The 16,308-nt window shown below is 58.9% G+C and overlaps 3 non-coding genes and 2 pseudogenes across 3 annotated transcripts; all 5 read left to right on the top strand.

Moving 5' to 3' along the window:
* Positions 1-1,571: 1,571 nt before the first annotated feature.
* On the top strand, positions 1,572-1,690 carry LOC145427837 (5S ribosomal RNA). Its single transcript, XR_013908379.1, has one exon. It is a non-coding gene; the product is annotated as a 5S ribosomal RNA (ribosomal RNA).
* A 3,302-nt stretch (positions 1,691-4,992) lies between these two features.
* LOC145427383 (5S ribosomal RNA) lies at positions 4,993-5,111 on the top strand (annotated as a pseudogene).
* Positions 5,112-8,059: 2,948 nt separating this feature from the next.
* LOC145427382 (5S ribosomal RNA) lies at positions 8,060-8,178 on the top strand (annotated as a pseudogene).
* A 2,828-nt stretch (positions 8,179-11,006) lies between these two features.
* Positions 11,007-11,125, top strand: LOC145426855 (5S ribosomal RNA). Its single transcript, XR_013907576.1, has one exon. It is a non-coding gene; the product is annotated as a 5S ribosomal RNA (ribosomal RNA).
* Positions 11,126-12,890: 1,765 nt separating this feature from the next.
* On the top strand, positions 12,891-13,009 carry LOC145427835 (5S ribosomal RNA). Its single transcript, XR_013908377.1, has one exon. It is a non-coding gene; the product is annotated as a 5S ribosomal RNA (ribosomal RNA).
* The last annotated feature ends 3,299 nt before the right edge of the window (positions 13,010-16,308 follow it).

Raw genomic sequence — 16,308 nt, 5'->3', positions numbered from 1 at the left:
AGTGCCTGTGGCTGTTGGCTGAGGCCACTTACACCACACCAGGGCATCAGTTGCTATTGAGGCCCCTTACACCACACCAGGGCCTGTGGCACTGGCTGAGGCCACTTACACCACACCAGGGCCTGTGGCTGCTGGCTGAGGGCACTTACACCACACCAGTGCCTGTGGCTTCTGGCTGAGGCCACTTACACCACACCAGGGCCTGTGGCTCTTGCTCAGGCCACTTACACCACACCAGGGCCTGTGGCTGCTGGCTGAGGCCACTTACACCACACCAGGGCCTGTGGCTCTTGCTCAGGCCACTTACACCACACCAGGGCCTGTGGCACTGGCTGAGGCCACTTACACCACACCAGGGCCTGTGGCTGCTGGCTGAGGCCACCTACACCACACCAGGGCATTAGTTGCTATTGAGGCCAATTACACCACACCAGGGTCTGTGACTCTTGCTCAGGCCACTTACACCACACCAGGGCCTGTGGCACTGGCTGAGGCCACTTACACCACACCAGGGCCTGTGGCTGCTGGCTGAGGCCACTTACACCACACCAGGGCCTGTGGCTGCTGGCTGAGGTCACTTACACCACACCAGGGCCTGTGGCTGCTGGCTGAGGGCACTTACACCACACCAGTGCCTGTGGCTTCTGGCTGAGGCCACTTACACCACACCAGGGCCTGTGGCTGCTGGCTCAGGCCACTTACACCACACCAGGGCCTGTGGCTGCTGGCTGAGGCCACTTACACCACACCAGGGCCTGTGGCTGCTGGCTGAGGCCACTTACACCACACCAGGGCATTAGTTGCTATTGAGGCCCCTTACACCACACCAGGGCCTGTGGCACTGGCTGAGGCCACTTACACCACACCAGGGCCTGTGGCTCTGGCTGAGGCCACCTACACCACACCAGGGCATTAGTTGCTATTGAGGCCAATTACACCACACCAGGGTCTGTGGCTCTTGCTCAGGCCACTTACACCACACCAAGGCCTGTGGCACTAGGTGTGGCCACTTAAACTACACCAGGGCCTGTGGCTCTGGCTGAGGCCACTTACACCACACCAGGGCCTGTGGCTGCTGGCTGAGGCCACTTACACCACACCAGGGCCTGTGGCTCTGGCTGAGGCCACTTACACCACACCAGGGCCTGTGGCTGCTGGCTGAGGCCACTTACACCACACCAGGGCCTGTGGCTGCTGGCTGAGGCCACTTACACCACACCAGTGCCTGTGGCTTCTGGCTGAGGCCACTTGCACCACACCAGGGCCTGTGGCTCTTGCTCAGGCCACTCACATCACACCAGGCCCTGCGCTTCTGGCCGAGGCCATCTTCACCAAACCAGGCCCTGTGCTGCTAGCTGTGGCCATGTACAACACACCAGGCCCTGTGCTGGTTCCTGAGGCCATCTTCAACAATCCAGGGCCTGTGCTGTTAGATAAATGCTAAACTGAGCCTTTGGGTTAGGGTATTATGCAAACATGCAGGTATGGTTAAAGGATTGTCTTCGTAACTTCAGGTACTTGCCACCTAATCAGTTGAATCCATAAATTGAGACATTGTGCTGGGGCCAGCAGCTTACGGCCATACCACCCTGAGCACGCCCGACCTCGTCTGATCTCGGAAGCTAAGCAGGGCTGGGCTTGGTTAGTACTTGGATGGGAGACTACCTGGGAATACCTGGTGCTGTAAGCCTTTCATTTTCATGTCATTGAACCGCTTTTGATCCAGAGAAGGGGTGTATTAAAAGACCAAAAGCAGCTGCCCATTAATGAGGGCACATTAACGACATTGCTTTTGGCTCTTTTCCAATGTCTTGTGCTGCTAGCTGATGCCACCTACACCACACCAGGGCCTGAGTGACCGGCTGGGGCCACTTACACCACATCAGGGCCTGTGGCTGCTGGCTGAGGTCACTTACACCACACCAGGGCCTGTGGCTGCTGGCTGAGGGCACTTACACCACACCAGTGCCTGTGGCTGCTGGCTGAGGCCACTTACACCACACCAGGGCATTAGTTGCTATTGAGGCCCCTTACACCACACCAGGGCCTGTGGCACTGGCTGAGGCCACTTACACCACACCAGGGCCTGTGGCTGCTGGCTGAGGCCACCTACACCACACCAGGGCATTAGTTGCTATTGAGGCCAATTACACCACACCAGGGTCTGTGACTCTTGCTCAGGCCACTTACACCACACCAGGGCCTGTGGCACTGGCTGAGGCCACTTACACCACACCAGGGCCTGTGGCTGCTGGCTGAGGCCACTTACACCACACCAGGGCCTGTGGCTGCTGGCTGAGGTCACTTACACCACACCAGGGCCTGTGGCTGCTGGCTGAGGGCACTTACACCACACCAGTGCCTGTGGCTTCTGGCTGAGGCCACATACACCACACCAGGGCCTGTGGCTGCTGGCTCAGGCCACTTACACCACACCAGGGCCTGTGGCTGCTGGCTGAGGCCACTTACACCACACCAGGGCCTGTGGCTGCTGGCTGAGGCCACTTACACCACACCAGTGCCTGTGGCTGCTGGCTGAGGCCACTTACACCACACCAGGGCATTAGTTGCTATTGAGGCCACTTACACCACATCAGGGCCTTTGGCACTGGCTGAGGCCACTTACACCACACCAGGGCCTGTGGCTGCTGGCTGAGGCCACCTACACCACACCAGGGCATTAGTTGCTATTGAGGCCCCTTACACCACACCAGGGCCTGTGGCACTGGCTGAGGCCACTTACACCACACCAGGGCCTGTGGCTGCTGGCTGAGGCCACCTACACCACACCAGGGTCTGTGGCTCTTGCTCAGGCCACTTACACCCCACCAGGGCCTCTGGCACTGGCTGAGGCCACTTACACCACACCAGGGCATTAGTTGCTATTGAGGCCAATTACACCACACCAGGGTCTGTGGCTCTTGCTCAGGCCACTTACACCACACCAGGGCCTGGGGCTGCTGGCTGAGGCCACTTACACCACACCAGGGCCTGTGGCTGCTGGCTGAGGCCACCTACACCACACCAGGGCATTAGTTGCTATTGAGGCCAATTACACCACACCAGGGTCTGTGACTCTTGCTCAGGCCACTTACACCACACCAGGGCCTGTGGCACTGGCTGAGGCCACTTACACCACACCAGGGCCTGTGGCTGCTGGCTGAGGCCACTTACACCACACCATGGCCTGTGGCTGCTGGCTGAGGCCACTTACACCACACCATGGCCTGTGGCTGCTGGCTGAGGCCACTTACACCACACCAGGGCATTAGTTGCTATTGAGGCCCCTTACACCACACCAGGGCCTGTGGCACTGGCTGAGGCCACTTACACCACACCAGGGCCTGTGGCTGCTGGCTGAGGGCACTTACACCACACCAGTGCCTGTGGCTTCTGGCTGAGGCCACTTACACCACACCAGGGCCTGTGGCTCTTGCTCAGGCCACTTACACCACACCAGGGCCTGTGGCTGCTGGCTGAGGCCACTTACACCACACCAGGGCCTGTGGCTCTTGCTCAGGCCACTTACACCACACCAGGGCCTGTGGCACTGGCTGAGGCCACTTACACCACACCAGGGCCTGTGGCTGCTGGCTGAGGCCACCTACACCACACCAGGGCATTAGTTGCTATTGAGGCCAATTACACCACACCAGGGTCTGTGACTCTTGCTCAGGCCACTTACACCACACCAGGGCCTGTGGCACTGGCTGAGGCCACTTACACCACACCAGGGCCTGTGGCTGCTGGCTGAGGCCACTTACACCACACCAGGGCCTGTGGCTGCTGGCTGAGGTCACTTACACCACACCAGGGCCTGTGGCTGCTGGCTGAGGGCACTTACACCACACCAGTGCCTGTGGCTTCTGGCTGAGGCCACATACACCACACCAGGGCCTGTGGCTGCTGGCTCAGGCCACTTACACCACACCAGGGCCTGTGGCTGCTGGCTGAGGCCACTTACACCACACCAGGGCCTGTGGCTGCTGGCTGAGGCCACTTACACCACACCAGTGCCTGTGGCTGCTGGCTGAGGCCACTTACACCACACCAGGGCATTAGTTGCTATTGAGGCCACTTACACCACATCAGGGCCTTTGGCACTGGCTGAGGCCACTTACACCACACCAGGGCCTGTGGCTGCTGGCTGAGGCCACCTACACCACACCAGGGCATTAGTTGCTATTGAGGCCCCTTACACCACACCAGGGCCTGTGGCACTGGCTGAGGCCACTTACACCACACCAGGGCCTGTGGCTGCTGGCTGAGGCCACCTACACCACACCAGGGCATTAGTTGCTATTGAGGCCAATTACACCACACCAGGGTCTGTGGCTCTTGCTCAGGCCACTTACACCCCACCAGGGCCTGTGGCACTGGTTGAGGCCACTTACACTATACCAGGGCCTGTGGCTCTGGCTGAGGCCACTTACACCACACCAGGGCCTGTGGCTGCTGGCTGAGGCCACTTACACAACACCAGGGCCTGTGGCTGCTGGCTGAGGCCACTTACACCACACCAGGGCCTGTGGCTGCTGGCTGAGGCCACTTACACCACACCAGGGCCTGTGGCTGCTGGCTGAGGCCACTTACACCACACCAGGGCCTGTGGCTGCTGGCTGAGGCCACTTACACCACACCAGTGCCTGTGGCTTCTGGCTGAGGCCACTTACACCACACCAGGGCCTGTGGCTCTTGCTCAGGCCACTCACATCACACCAGGCCCTGCGCTTCTCGCCGAGGCCATCTTCACCAAACCAGGCCCTGTGCTTCTTGCTGTGGCCATGTACAACACACCAGGCCCTGTGCTGGTTCCTGAGGCCATCTTCAACAATCCAGGGCCTGTGCTGTTAGATAAATGCTAAACTGAGCCTTTGGGTTAGGGTATTATGCAAACATGCAGGTATGGTTAAAGGATTGTCTTCGTAACTTCAGGTACTTGCCACCTAATCAGTTGAATCCATAAATTGAGACATTGTGCTGGGGCCAGCAGCTTACGGCAATACCACCCTGAGCACGCCCGACCTCGTCTAATCTCGGAAGCTAAGCAGGGCTGGGCTTGGTTAGTACTTGGATGGGAGACTGCCTGGGAATACCTGGTGCTATAAGCCTTTCATTTTCATGTCATTGAACCGCTTTTGATCCAGAGAAGGGGTGTATTAAAAGACCAAAAGCAGCTGCCCATTAATGAGGGCACATTAACGACATTGCTTTTGGCTGTTTTCCAATGTCTTGTGCTGCTAGCTGATGCCACCTACACCACACCAGGGCCTGAGTGACCGGCTGGGGCCACTTACACCACATCAGGGCCTGTGGCTGCTGGATGAGGCCACTTACACCACACCAGGGCCTGTGGCTGCGGGCTGAGGCCACTTACACCACACCAGGGCATTAGTTGCTATTGAGGCCAATTACACCACACCAGGGTCTGTGGCTCTTGCTCAGGCCACTTACACCACACCAGGGCCTGGGGCTGCTGGCTGAGGCCACTTACACCACACCAGGGCCTGTGGCTGCTGGCTGAGGCCACCTACACCACACCAGGGCATTAGTTGCTATTGAGGCCAATTACACCACACCAGGGTCTGTGACTCTTGCTCAGGCCACTTACACCACACCAGGGCCTGTGGCACTGGCTGAGGCCACTTACACCACACCAGGGCCTGTGGCTGCTGGCTGAGGCCACTTACACCACACCATGGCCTGTGGCTGCTGGCTGAGGCCACTTACACCACACCAGGGCCTGTGGCTGCTGGCTGAGGCCACTTACACCACACCAGGGCCTGTGGCTGCTGGCTGAGGGCACTTACACCACACCAGTGCCTGTGGCTCTTGCTCAGGCCACTTACACCACACCAGGGCCTGTGGCTGCTGGCTGAGGCCACTTACACCACACCAGGGCCTATGGCTGCTGGCTGAGGGCACTTACACCACACCAGTGCCTGTGGCTGTTGGCTGAGGCCACTTACACCACACCAGGGCATTAGTTGCTATTGAGGCCCCTTACACCACACCAGGGCCTGTGGCACTGGCTGAGGCCACTTACACCACACCAGGGCCTGTGGCTGCTGGCTGAGGCCACCTACACCAGACCAGGGCATTAGTTGCTATTGAGGCCAATTACACCACACCAGGGTCGGTGGCTCTTGCTCAGGCCACTTACACCACACCAGGGCCTGTGGCACTGGCTGAAGTCACTTACACCACACCAGGGCCTGTGGCTGCTGGCTGAGGCCACTTACACCACACCAGTGCCTGTGGCTTCTGGCTGAGGCCACTTACACCACACCACGGCCTTATTTGCTTCTGAGGCCACTTACACCACACCAGGGCCTGTGGCTCTGGATGAGGCCACTTACACCACACCAGGGCCTTAGTTGCTTTTGAGGCCAATTACACCACACCAGGGCCTGTGGCTGCTGGCTGAGGCCACTTACACCACACCAGTGCCTGTGGCTTCTGGCTGAGGCGACTTACACCACACCAAGGCCTGTGGCTGCTGGCTGAGGCCACTTACACCACACCAGGGTCTGTGGCTCTTGCTCAGGCCACTTACACCACACCAGGGCCTGTGGCTCCTGGCTGAGGCCACATACACCACAATACGGCCTTATTTGCTTCTGAGGCCACTTACACCACACCAGGGCCTGTGGCTGCTGGCTGAGGCCACTTACACCACACCAGGGCATTAGTTGCTATTGAGGCCAATTACACCACACGAGGGTCTGTGGCTCTTGCTCAGGCCACTTACACCACACCAGGGCCTGTGGCACTGGCTGAGGCCACTTACACCACACCAGGGCCTGTGGCTGCTGGCTGAGGCCACCTACACCACACCAGGGCATTAGTTGCTATTGAGGCCAATTACACCACACCAGGGTCTGTGACTCTTGCTCAGGCCACTTACACCACACCAGTGCCTGTGGCACTGGCTGAGGCCACTTACACCACACCAGGGCCTGTGGCTGCTGGCTGAGGCCACTTACACCACACCAGGGCCTGTGGCTGCTGGCTGAGGTCACTTACACCACACCAGGGCCTGTGGCTGCTGGCTGAGGGCACTTACACCACACCAGTGCCTGTGGCTTCTGGCTGAGGCCACTTACACCACACCAGGGCCTGTGGCTCTTGCTTGGGCCACTTACACCACACCAGGACCTGTGGCTGCTGGCTGAGGCCACTTACACCACACCAGGGCCTGTGGCTGCTGGCTGAGGCCACTTACACCACACCAGGGCCTGTGGCATCTTGTTGAGGGCACTTACACCACACCAGTGCCTGTGGCTGCTGGCTGAGGCCACTTACACCACACCAGGGCATTAGTTGCTATTGAGGCCCCTTACACCACACCAGGGCCTGTGGCACTGGCTGAGAACACTTACACCACACCAGGGCCTGTGGCTGCTGGCTGAGGCCACTTACACCACACCAGGGCCTTAGTTGCTAGTGAGTCCAATTACACCACACCAGGGCCTGTGGCTGCTGGCTGAGGCCACTTACACCACACCAGTGCCTGTGGCTTCTGGCTGAGGCCACTTACACCACACCAGGGCCTGTGGCTGCTGGCTGAGGCCACTTACACCACACCAGGGCCTGTGGCTGCTGGCTGAGGCCACTTACACCACACCAGGGCCTGTGGCTGCTGGCTGAGGCCACTTACACCACACCAGGGCCTGTGGCTGCTGGCTGAGGCCACTTACACCACACCAGTGCCTGTGGCTTCTGGCTGAGGCCACTTACACCACACCAGGGCCTGTGGCTCTTGCTCAGGCCACTCACATCACACCAGGCCCTGCGCTTCTCGCCGAGGCCATCTTCACCAAACCAGGCCCTGTGCTTCTTGCTGTGGCCATGTACAACACACCAGGCCCTGTGCTGGTTCCTGAGGCCATCTTCAACAATCCAGGGCCTGTGCTGTTAGATAAATGCTAAACTGAGCCTTTGGGTTAGGGTATTATGCAAACATGCAGGTATGGTTAAAGGATTGTCTTCGTAACTTCAGGTACTTGCCACCTAATCAGTTGAATCCATAAATTGAGACATTGTGCTGGGGCCAGCAGCTTACGGCAATACCACCCTGAGCACGCCCGACCTCGTCTAATCTCGGAAGCTAAGCAGGGCTGGGCTTGGTTAGTACTTGGATGGGAGACTGCCTGGGAATACCTGGTGCTATAAGCCTTTCATTTTCATGTCATTGAACCGCTTTTGATCCAGAGAAGGGGTGTATTAAAAGACCAAAAGCAGCTGCCCATTAATGAGGGCACATTAACGACATTGCTTTTGGCTGTTTTCCAATGTCTTGTGCTGCTAGCTGATGCCACCTACACCACACCAGGGCCTGAGTGACCGGCTGGGGCCACTTACACCACATCAGGGCCTGTGGCTGCTGGATGAGGCCACTTACACCACACCAGGGCCTGTGGCTGCGGGCTGAGGCCACTTACACCACACCAGGGCATTAGTTGCTATTGAGGCCAATTACACCACACCAGGGTCTGTGGCTCTTGCTCAGGCCACTTACACCACACCAGGGCCTGGGGCTGCTGGCTGAGGCCACTTACACCACACCAGGGCCTGTGGCTGCTGGCTGAGGCCACCTACACCACACCAGGGCATTAGTTGCTATTGAGGCCAATTACACCACACCAGGGTCTGTGACTCTTGCTCAGGCCACTTACACCACACCAGGGCCTGTGGCACTGGCTGAGGCCACTTACACCACACCAGGGCCTGTGGCTGCTGGCTGAGGCCACTTACACCACACCATGGCCTGTGGCTGCTGGCTGAGGCCACTTACACCACACCAGGGCCTGTGGCTGCTGGCTGAGGCCACTTACACCACACCAGGGCCTGTGGCTGCTGGCTGAGGGCACTTACACCACACCAGTGCCTGTGGCTCTTGCTCAGGCCACTTACACCACACCAGGGCCTGTGGCTGCTGGCTGAGGCCACTTACACCACACCAGGGCCTATGGCTGCTGGCTGAGGGCACTTACACCACACCAGTGCCTGTGGCTGTTGGCTGAGGCCACTTACACCACACCAGGGCATTAGTTGCTATTGAGGCCCCTTACACCACACCAGGGCCTGTGGCACTGGCTGAGGCCACTTACACCACACCAGGGCCTGTGGCTGCTGGCTGAGGCCACCTACACCAGACCAGGGCATTAGTTGCTATTGAGGCCAATTACACCACACCAGGGTCGGTGGCTCTTGCTCAGGCCACTTACACCACACCAGGGCCTGTGGCACTGGCTGAAGTCACTTACACCACACCAGGGCCTGTGGCTGCTGGCTGAGGCCACTTACACCACACCAGTGCCTGTGGCTTCTGGCTGAGGCCACTTACACCACACCACGGCCTTATTTGCTTCTGAGGCCACTTACACCACACCAGGGCCTGTGGCTCTGGATGAGGCCACTTACACCACACCAGGGCCTTAGTTGCTATTGAGGCCAATTACACCACACCAGGGCCTGTGGCTGCTGGCTGAGGCCACTTACACCACACCAGTGCCTGTGGCTTCTGGCTGAGGCGACTTACACCACACCAAGGCCTGTGGCTGCTGGCTGAGGCCACTTACACCACACCAGGGTCTGTGGCTCTTGCTCAGGCCACTTACACCACACCAGGGCCTGTGGCTCCTGGCTGAGGCCACATACACCACAATACGGCCTTATTTGCTTCTGAGGCCACTTACACCACACCAGGGCCTGTGGCTGCTGGCTGAGGCCACTTACACCACACCAGGGCATTAGTTGCTATTGAGGCCAATTACACCACACGAGGGTCTGTGGCTCTTGCTCAGGCCACTTACACCACACCAGGGCCTGTGGCACTGGCTGAGGCCACTTACACCACACCAGGGCCTGTGGCTGCTGGCTGAGGCCACCTACACCACACCAGGGCATTAGTTGCTATTGAGGCCAATTACACCACACCAGGGTCTGTGACTCTTGCTCAGGCCACTTACACCACACCAGTGCCTGTGGCACTGGCTGAGGCCACTTACACCACACCAGGGCCTGTGGCTGCTGGCTGAGGCCACTTACACCACACCAGGGCCTGTGGCTGCTGGCTGAGGTCACTTACACCACACCAGGGCCTGTGGCTGCTGGCTGAGGGCACTTACACCACACCAGTGCCTGTGGCTTCTGGCTGAGGCCACTTACACCACACCAGGGCCTGTGGCTCTTGCTTGGGCCACTTACACCACACCAGGACCTGTGGCTGCTGGCTGAGGCCACTTACACCACACCAGGGCCTGTGGCTGCTGGCTGAGGCCACTTACACCACACCAGGGCCTGTGGCATCTTGTTGAGGGCACTTACACCACACCAGTGCCTGTGGCTGCTGGCTGAGGCCACTTACACCACACCAGGGCATTAGTTGCTATTGAGGCCCCTTACACCACACCAGGGCCTGTGGCACTGGCTGAGAACACTTACACCACACCAGGGCCTGTGGCTGCTGGCTGAGGCCACTTACACCACACCAGGGCCTTAGTTGCTAGTGAGGCCAATTACACCACACCAGGGCCTGTGGCTGCTGGCTGAGGCCACTTACACCACACCAGGGCCTGTGGCTGCTGGCTGAGGCCACTTACACCACACAAGGGCCTGTGGCTGCTGGCTGAGGCCACCTACACCACACCAGGGCCTGTGGCTTCTGGCTGAGGCCACTTACACCACACCAGGGCCTGTGGCTCTTGCTCAGGCCACTCATATCACACCAGACCCTGTGCTTCTGGCCGAGGCCATCTTCACCAAACCTGGCCCTGTGCTGCTTGCTGTGGCCATGTACAACACACCAGGCCCTGTGCTGGTTCCTGAGGCCATCTTCAACAATCCAGGGCCTGTGCTGTTAGATAAATGCTAAACTGAGCCTTTGGGTTAGGGTATTATGCAAAAATGCAGGTATGGTTAAAGGATTGTCTTCGTAACTTCAGGTACTTGCCACCTAATCAGTTGAATCCATAAATTGAGACATTGTGCTGGGGCCAGCAGCTTACGGCCATACCACCCTGAGCACGCCCGACCTCGTCTGATCTCGGAAGATAAGCAGGGCTGGGCTTGGTTAGTACTTGGATGGGAGACCGCCTGGGAATACCTGGTGCTGTAAGCATTTCATTTTCATGTCACTGAACCGCTTTTGATCCAGAGAAGGGGTGTATTAAAAGACCAAAAGCAGCTGCCCATTAATGAGGGCACATTAACGACATTGCTTTTGGCTGTTTTCCAATGTCTTGTGCTGCTAGCTGATGCCACCTACACCACACCAGGGCCTGAGTGACCGGCTGGGGCCACTTACACCACATCAGGGCCTGTGGCTGCTGGCTGAGGCCACTTACACCACACCAGGGCCTGTGGCTGCTGGCTGAGGCCACTTACACCACACCAGGGCCTGTGGCTGCTGGCTGAGGCCACCTACACCACACCAGGGCCTTAGTTGCTATTGAGGCCAATTACACCACACCAGGGTCTGTGGCTCTTGCTCAAGCCACTTACACCACACCAGGGCCTGTGGCTGCTGGCTGAGGCCACTTACACCACACCAGGGCATTAGTTGCTATTGAGGCCACTGACACCACACCAGGGCCTGTGGCTGCTGGCTGAGGCCACCTACACCACACCAGGGCATTAGTTGCTATTGAGGCCAATTACACCACAACAGGGTCTGTGGCTCTTGCTCAGGCCACTTACACCACACCAGGGCCTGTGGCACTGGCTGAGGCCACTTACACCACACCAGGACCTGTGGCTCTGGCTGAGGCCACTTACACCACACCAGGGCCTGTGGCTGCTGGCTGAGGCCACTTACACCACACCAGGGCCTGTGGCTGCTGGCTGAGGCCACTTACACCACACCAGGGCCTGTGGCTGCTGGCTGAGGCCACTTACACCACACCAGGGCCTGTGGCTGCTGGCTGAGGCCACTTACACCACACCAGGGCCTGTGGCACTGGCTGAGGCCACTTACACCACACCAGGACCTGTGGCTCTGGCTGAGGCCACTTACACCACACCAGGACCTGTGGCTCTGGCTGAGGCCACTTACACCACACCAGGGCCTGTGGCTGCTGGCTGAGGCCACTTACACCACACCAGGGCATTAGTTGCTATTGAGGCCACTTACACCACACCAGGGCCTGTGGCTGCTGGCTGAGGCCACCTACACCACACCAGGGCATTAGTTGCTATTGAGGCCAATTACACCACACCAGGGTCTGTGGCTCTTGCTCAGGCCACTTACACCACACCAGGGCCTGTGGCACTGGCTGAGGCCACTTACACCACACCAGGACCTGTGGCTCTGGCTGAGGCCAATTACACCACACCAGGGCCTGTGGCTGCTGGCTGAGGCCACTTACACCACACCAGGGCCTGTGGCTTCTGGCTGAGGCCACTTACACCACACCAGGGCCTGTGGCACTGGCTGAGGCCACTTACACCACACCAGGACCTGTGGCTCTGGCTGAGGCCACTTACACCACACCAGGGCCTGTGGCTGCTGGCTGAGGCCACTTACACCACACCAGGGCCTGTGGCTGCTGGCTGAGGCCACTTACACCACACCAGGGCCTGTGGCTGCTGGCTGAGGCCACTTACACCACACCAGTGCCTGTGGCTTCTGGCCGAGGCCACTCACATCACACCAGGCCCTGTGCTGCTAGCTGTGGCCATGTACAACACACCAGGCCCTGTGCTGGTTCCTGAGGCCATCTTCAACAATCCAGGGCCTGTGCTGTTAGATAAATGCTAAACTGAGCCTTTGGGTTAGGGTATTATGCAAACATGCAGGTATGGTTAAAGGATTGTCTTCGTAACTTCAGGTACTTGCCACCTAATCAGTTGAATCCATAAATTGAGACATTGTGCTGGGGCCAGCAGCTTACGGCCATACCACCCTGAGCACGCCCGACCTCGTCTGATCTCGGAAGCTAAGCAGGGCTGGGCTTGGTTAGTACTTGGATGGGAGACTACCTGGGAATACCTGGTGCTGTAAGCCTTTCATTTTCATGTCATTGAACCGCTTTTGATCCAGAGAAGGGGTGTATTAAAAGACCAAAAGCAGCTGCCCATTAATGAGGGCACATTAACGACATTGCTTTTGGCTGTTTTCCAATGTCTTGTGCTGCTAGCTGATGCCACCTACACCACACCAGGGCCTGAGTGACCGGCTGGGGCCACTTACACCACATCAGGGCCTGTGGCTGCTGGCTGAGGCCACTTACACCACACCAGGGCCTGTGGCACTGGCTGAGGCCACTTACACCACACCAGGGCCTGTGGCTGCTGGCTGAGGCCACTTACACCACACCAGGGCCTGTGGCTGCTGGCTGAGGTCACTTACACCACACCAGGGCATTAGTTGCTATTGAGGCCCCTTACACCACACCAGTGCCTGTGGCTTCTGGCTGAGGCCACTTACACCACACCAGGGCCTGTGGCTCTTGCTCAGGCCACTTACACCACACCAGGGCCTGTGGCTGCTGGCTGAGGCCACTTACACCACACCAGGGCCTGTGGCTGCTGGCTGAGGCCACTTACACCACACCAGGGCATTAGTTGCTATTGAGGCCACTTACACCACACCAGGGCCTGTGGCTGCTGGCTGAGGCCACTTACACCACACCAGGGCCTGTGGCTGCTGGCTGAGGTCACTTACACCACACCAGGGCATTAGTTGCTATTGAGGCCAATTACACCACACCAGGGTCTGTGGCACTGGCTGAGGCCACTTACACCACACCAGGGCCTGTGGCTGCTGGCTGAGGCCACTTACACCACACCAGGGCCTGTGGCTGCTGGCTGAGGTCACTTACACCACACCAGGGCATTAGTTGCTATTGAGGCCCCTTACACCACACCAGTGCCTGTGGCTTCTGGCTGAGGCCACTTACACCACACCAGGGCCTGTGGCTCTTGCTCAGGCCACTTACACCACACCAGGGCCTGTGGCTGCTGGCTGAGGCCACTTACACCACACCAGGGCCTGTGGCTGCTGGCTGAGGCCACTTACACCACACCAGGGCATTAGTTGCTATTGAGGCCACTTACACCACACCAGGGCCTGTGGCTGCTGGCTGAGGCCACTTACACCACACCAGGGCATAAGTTGCTATTGAGGCCAATTACACCACACCAGGGTCTTTGGCTCTTGCTCAGGCCACTTACACCACACCAGGGCCTGTGGCACTGGCTGAGGCCACTTACACCACACCAGGGCCTGTGGCTCTGGCTGAGGCCACTTACACCACACCAGGGCCTGTGGCTGCTGGCTGAGGCCACTTACACCACACCAGGGCCTGTGGCTGCTGGCTGAGGCCACTTACACCACACCAGGGCCTGTGGCTGCTGGCTGAGGCCACTTACACCACACCAGGGCATTAGTTGCTATTGAGGCCAATTACACCACACCAGGGTCTGTGGCTCTTGCTCAGGCCACTTACACCACACCAGGGCCTGTGGCACTGGCTGAGGCCACTTACACCACACCAGGGCCTGTGGCTGCTGGCTGAGGCCACCTACACCACACCAGGGCATTAGTTGCTATTGAGGCCAATTACACCACACCAGGGTCTGTGACTCTTGCTCAGGCCACTTACACCACACCAGGGCCTGTGGCACTGGCTGAGGCCACTTACACCACACCAGGGCCTGTGGCTGCTGGCTGAGGCCACTTACACCACACCAGGGCCTGTGGCTGCTGGCTGAGGTCACTTACACCACACCAGGGCCTGTGGCTGCTGGCTGAGGGCACTTACACCACACCAGTGCCTGTGGCTTCTGGCTGAGGCCACTTACACCACACCAGGGCCTGTGGCTCTTGCTCAGGCCACTTACACCACACCAAGGCCTGTGGCTGCTGGCTGAGGCCACTTACACCACACCAGGGCCTGTGGCTCTTGCTCAGGCCACTTACACCACACCAGGGCCTGTGGCACTGGCTGAGGCCACTTACACCACACCAGGGCCTGTGGCTGCTGGCTGAGGCCACCTACACCACACCAGGGCATTAGTTGCTATTGAGGCCAATTACACCACACCAGGGTCTGTGACTCTTGCTCAGGCCACTTACACCACACCAGGGCCTGTGGCACTGGCTGAGGCCACTTACACCACACCAGGGCCTGTGGCTGCTGGCTGAGGCCACTTACACCACACCAGGGCCTGTGGCTGCTGGCTGAGGTCACTTACACCACACCAGGGCCTGTGGCTGCTGGCTGAGGGCACTTACACCACACCAGTGCCTGTGGCTTCTGGCTGAGGCCACTTACACCACACCAGGGCCTGTGGCTGCTGGCTCAGGCCACTTACACCACACCAGGGCCTGTGGCTGCTGGCTGAGGCCACTTACACCACACCAGGGCCTGTGGCTGCTGGCTGAGGCCACTTACACCACACCAGTGCCTGTGGCTGCTGGCTGAGGCCACTTACACCACACCAGGGCATTTGTTGCTATTGAGGCCCCTTACACCACACCAGGGCCTGTGGCACTGGCTGAGGCCACTTACACCACAACAGGGCATTAGTTGCTATTGAGGCCAATTACACCACACCAGGGTCTGTGGCTCTTGCTCAGGCCACTTACACCACACCAGGGCCTGTGGCACTGGCTGAGGCCACTTACACTACACCAGGGCCTGTGGCTGCTGGCTGAGGCCACATACACCACAACAGGGCATTAGTTGCTATTGAGGCCAATTACACCACACCAGGGTCTGTGGCTCTTGCTCAGGCCACTTACACCACACCAGGGCCTGTGGCACTGGCTGAGGCCACTTACACTACACCAGGGCCTGTGGCTCTGGCTGAGGCCACTTACACCACACCAGGGCCTGTGGCTGCTGGCTGAGGCCACTTACACCACACCAGGGCCTGTGGCTGCTGGCTGAGGCCACTTACACCACACCAGGTCCTGTGGCTGCTGGCTGAGGCCACTTACACCACACCAGTGCCTGTGGCTTCTGGCTGAGGCCACTTACACCACACCAGGGCCTGTGGCTCTTGCTCAGGCCACTCACATCACACCAGGCCCTGCGCTTCTGGCCGAGGCCATCTTCACCAAACCAGGCCCTGTGCTGCTAGCTGTGGCCATGTACAACACACCAGGCCCTGTGCTGGTTCCTGAGGCCATCTTCAACAATCCAGGGCCTGTGCTGTTAGATAAATGCTAAACTGAGCCTTTGGGTTAGGGTATTATGCAAACATGCAGGTATGGTTAAAGGATTGTCTTCGTAACTCCAGGTACTTGCCACCTAATCAGTTGAATCCATAAATTGAGACATTGTGCTGGGGCCAGCA

Source organism: Astatotilapia calliptera, chromosome 3 (assembly GCF_964374335.1).
Source record: "Astatotilapia calliptera chromosome 3, fAstCal68.1, whole genome shotgun sequence".
NCBI classification, from domain to species: domain Eukaryota; kingdom Metazoa; phylum Chordata; class Actinopteri; order Cichliformes; family Cichlidae; genus Astatotilapia; species Astatotilapia calliptera.
The sequence above is the reverse complement of the archived record's forward strand: the minus strand, read 5'-3'. Positions and strand labels throughout refer to the sequence as shown.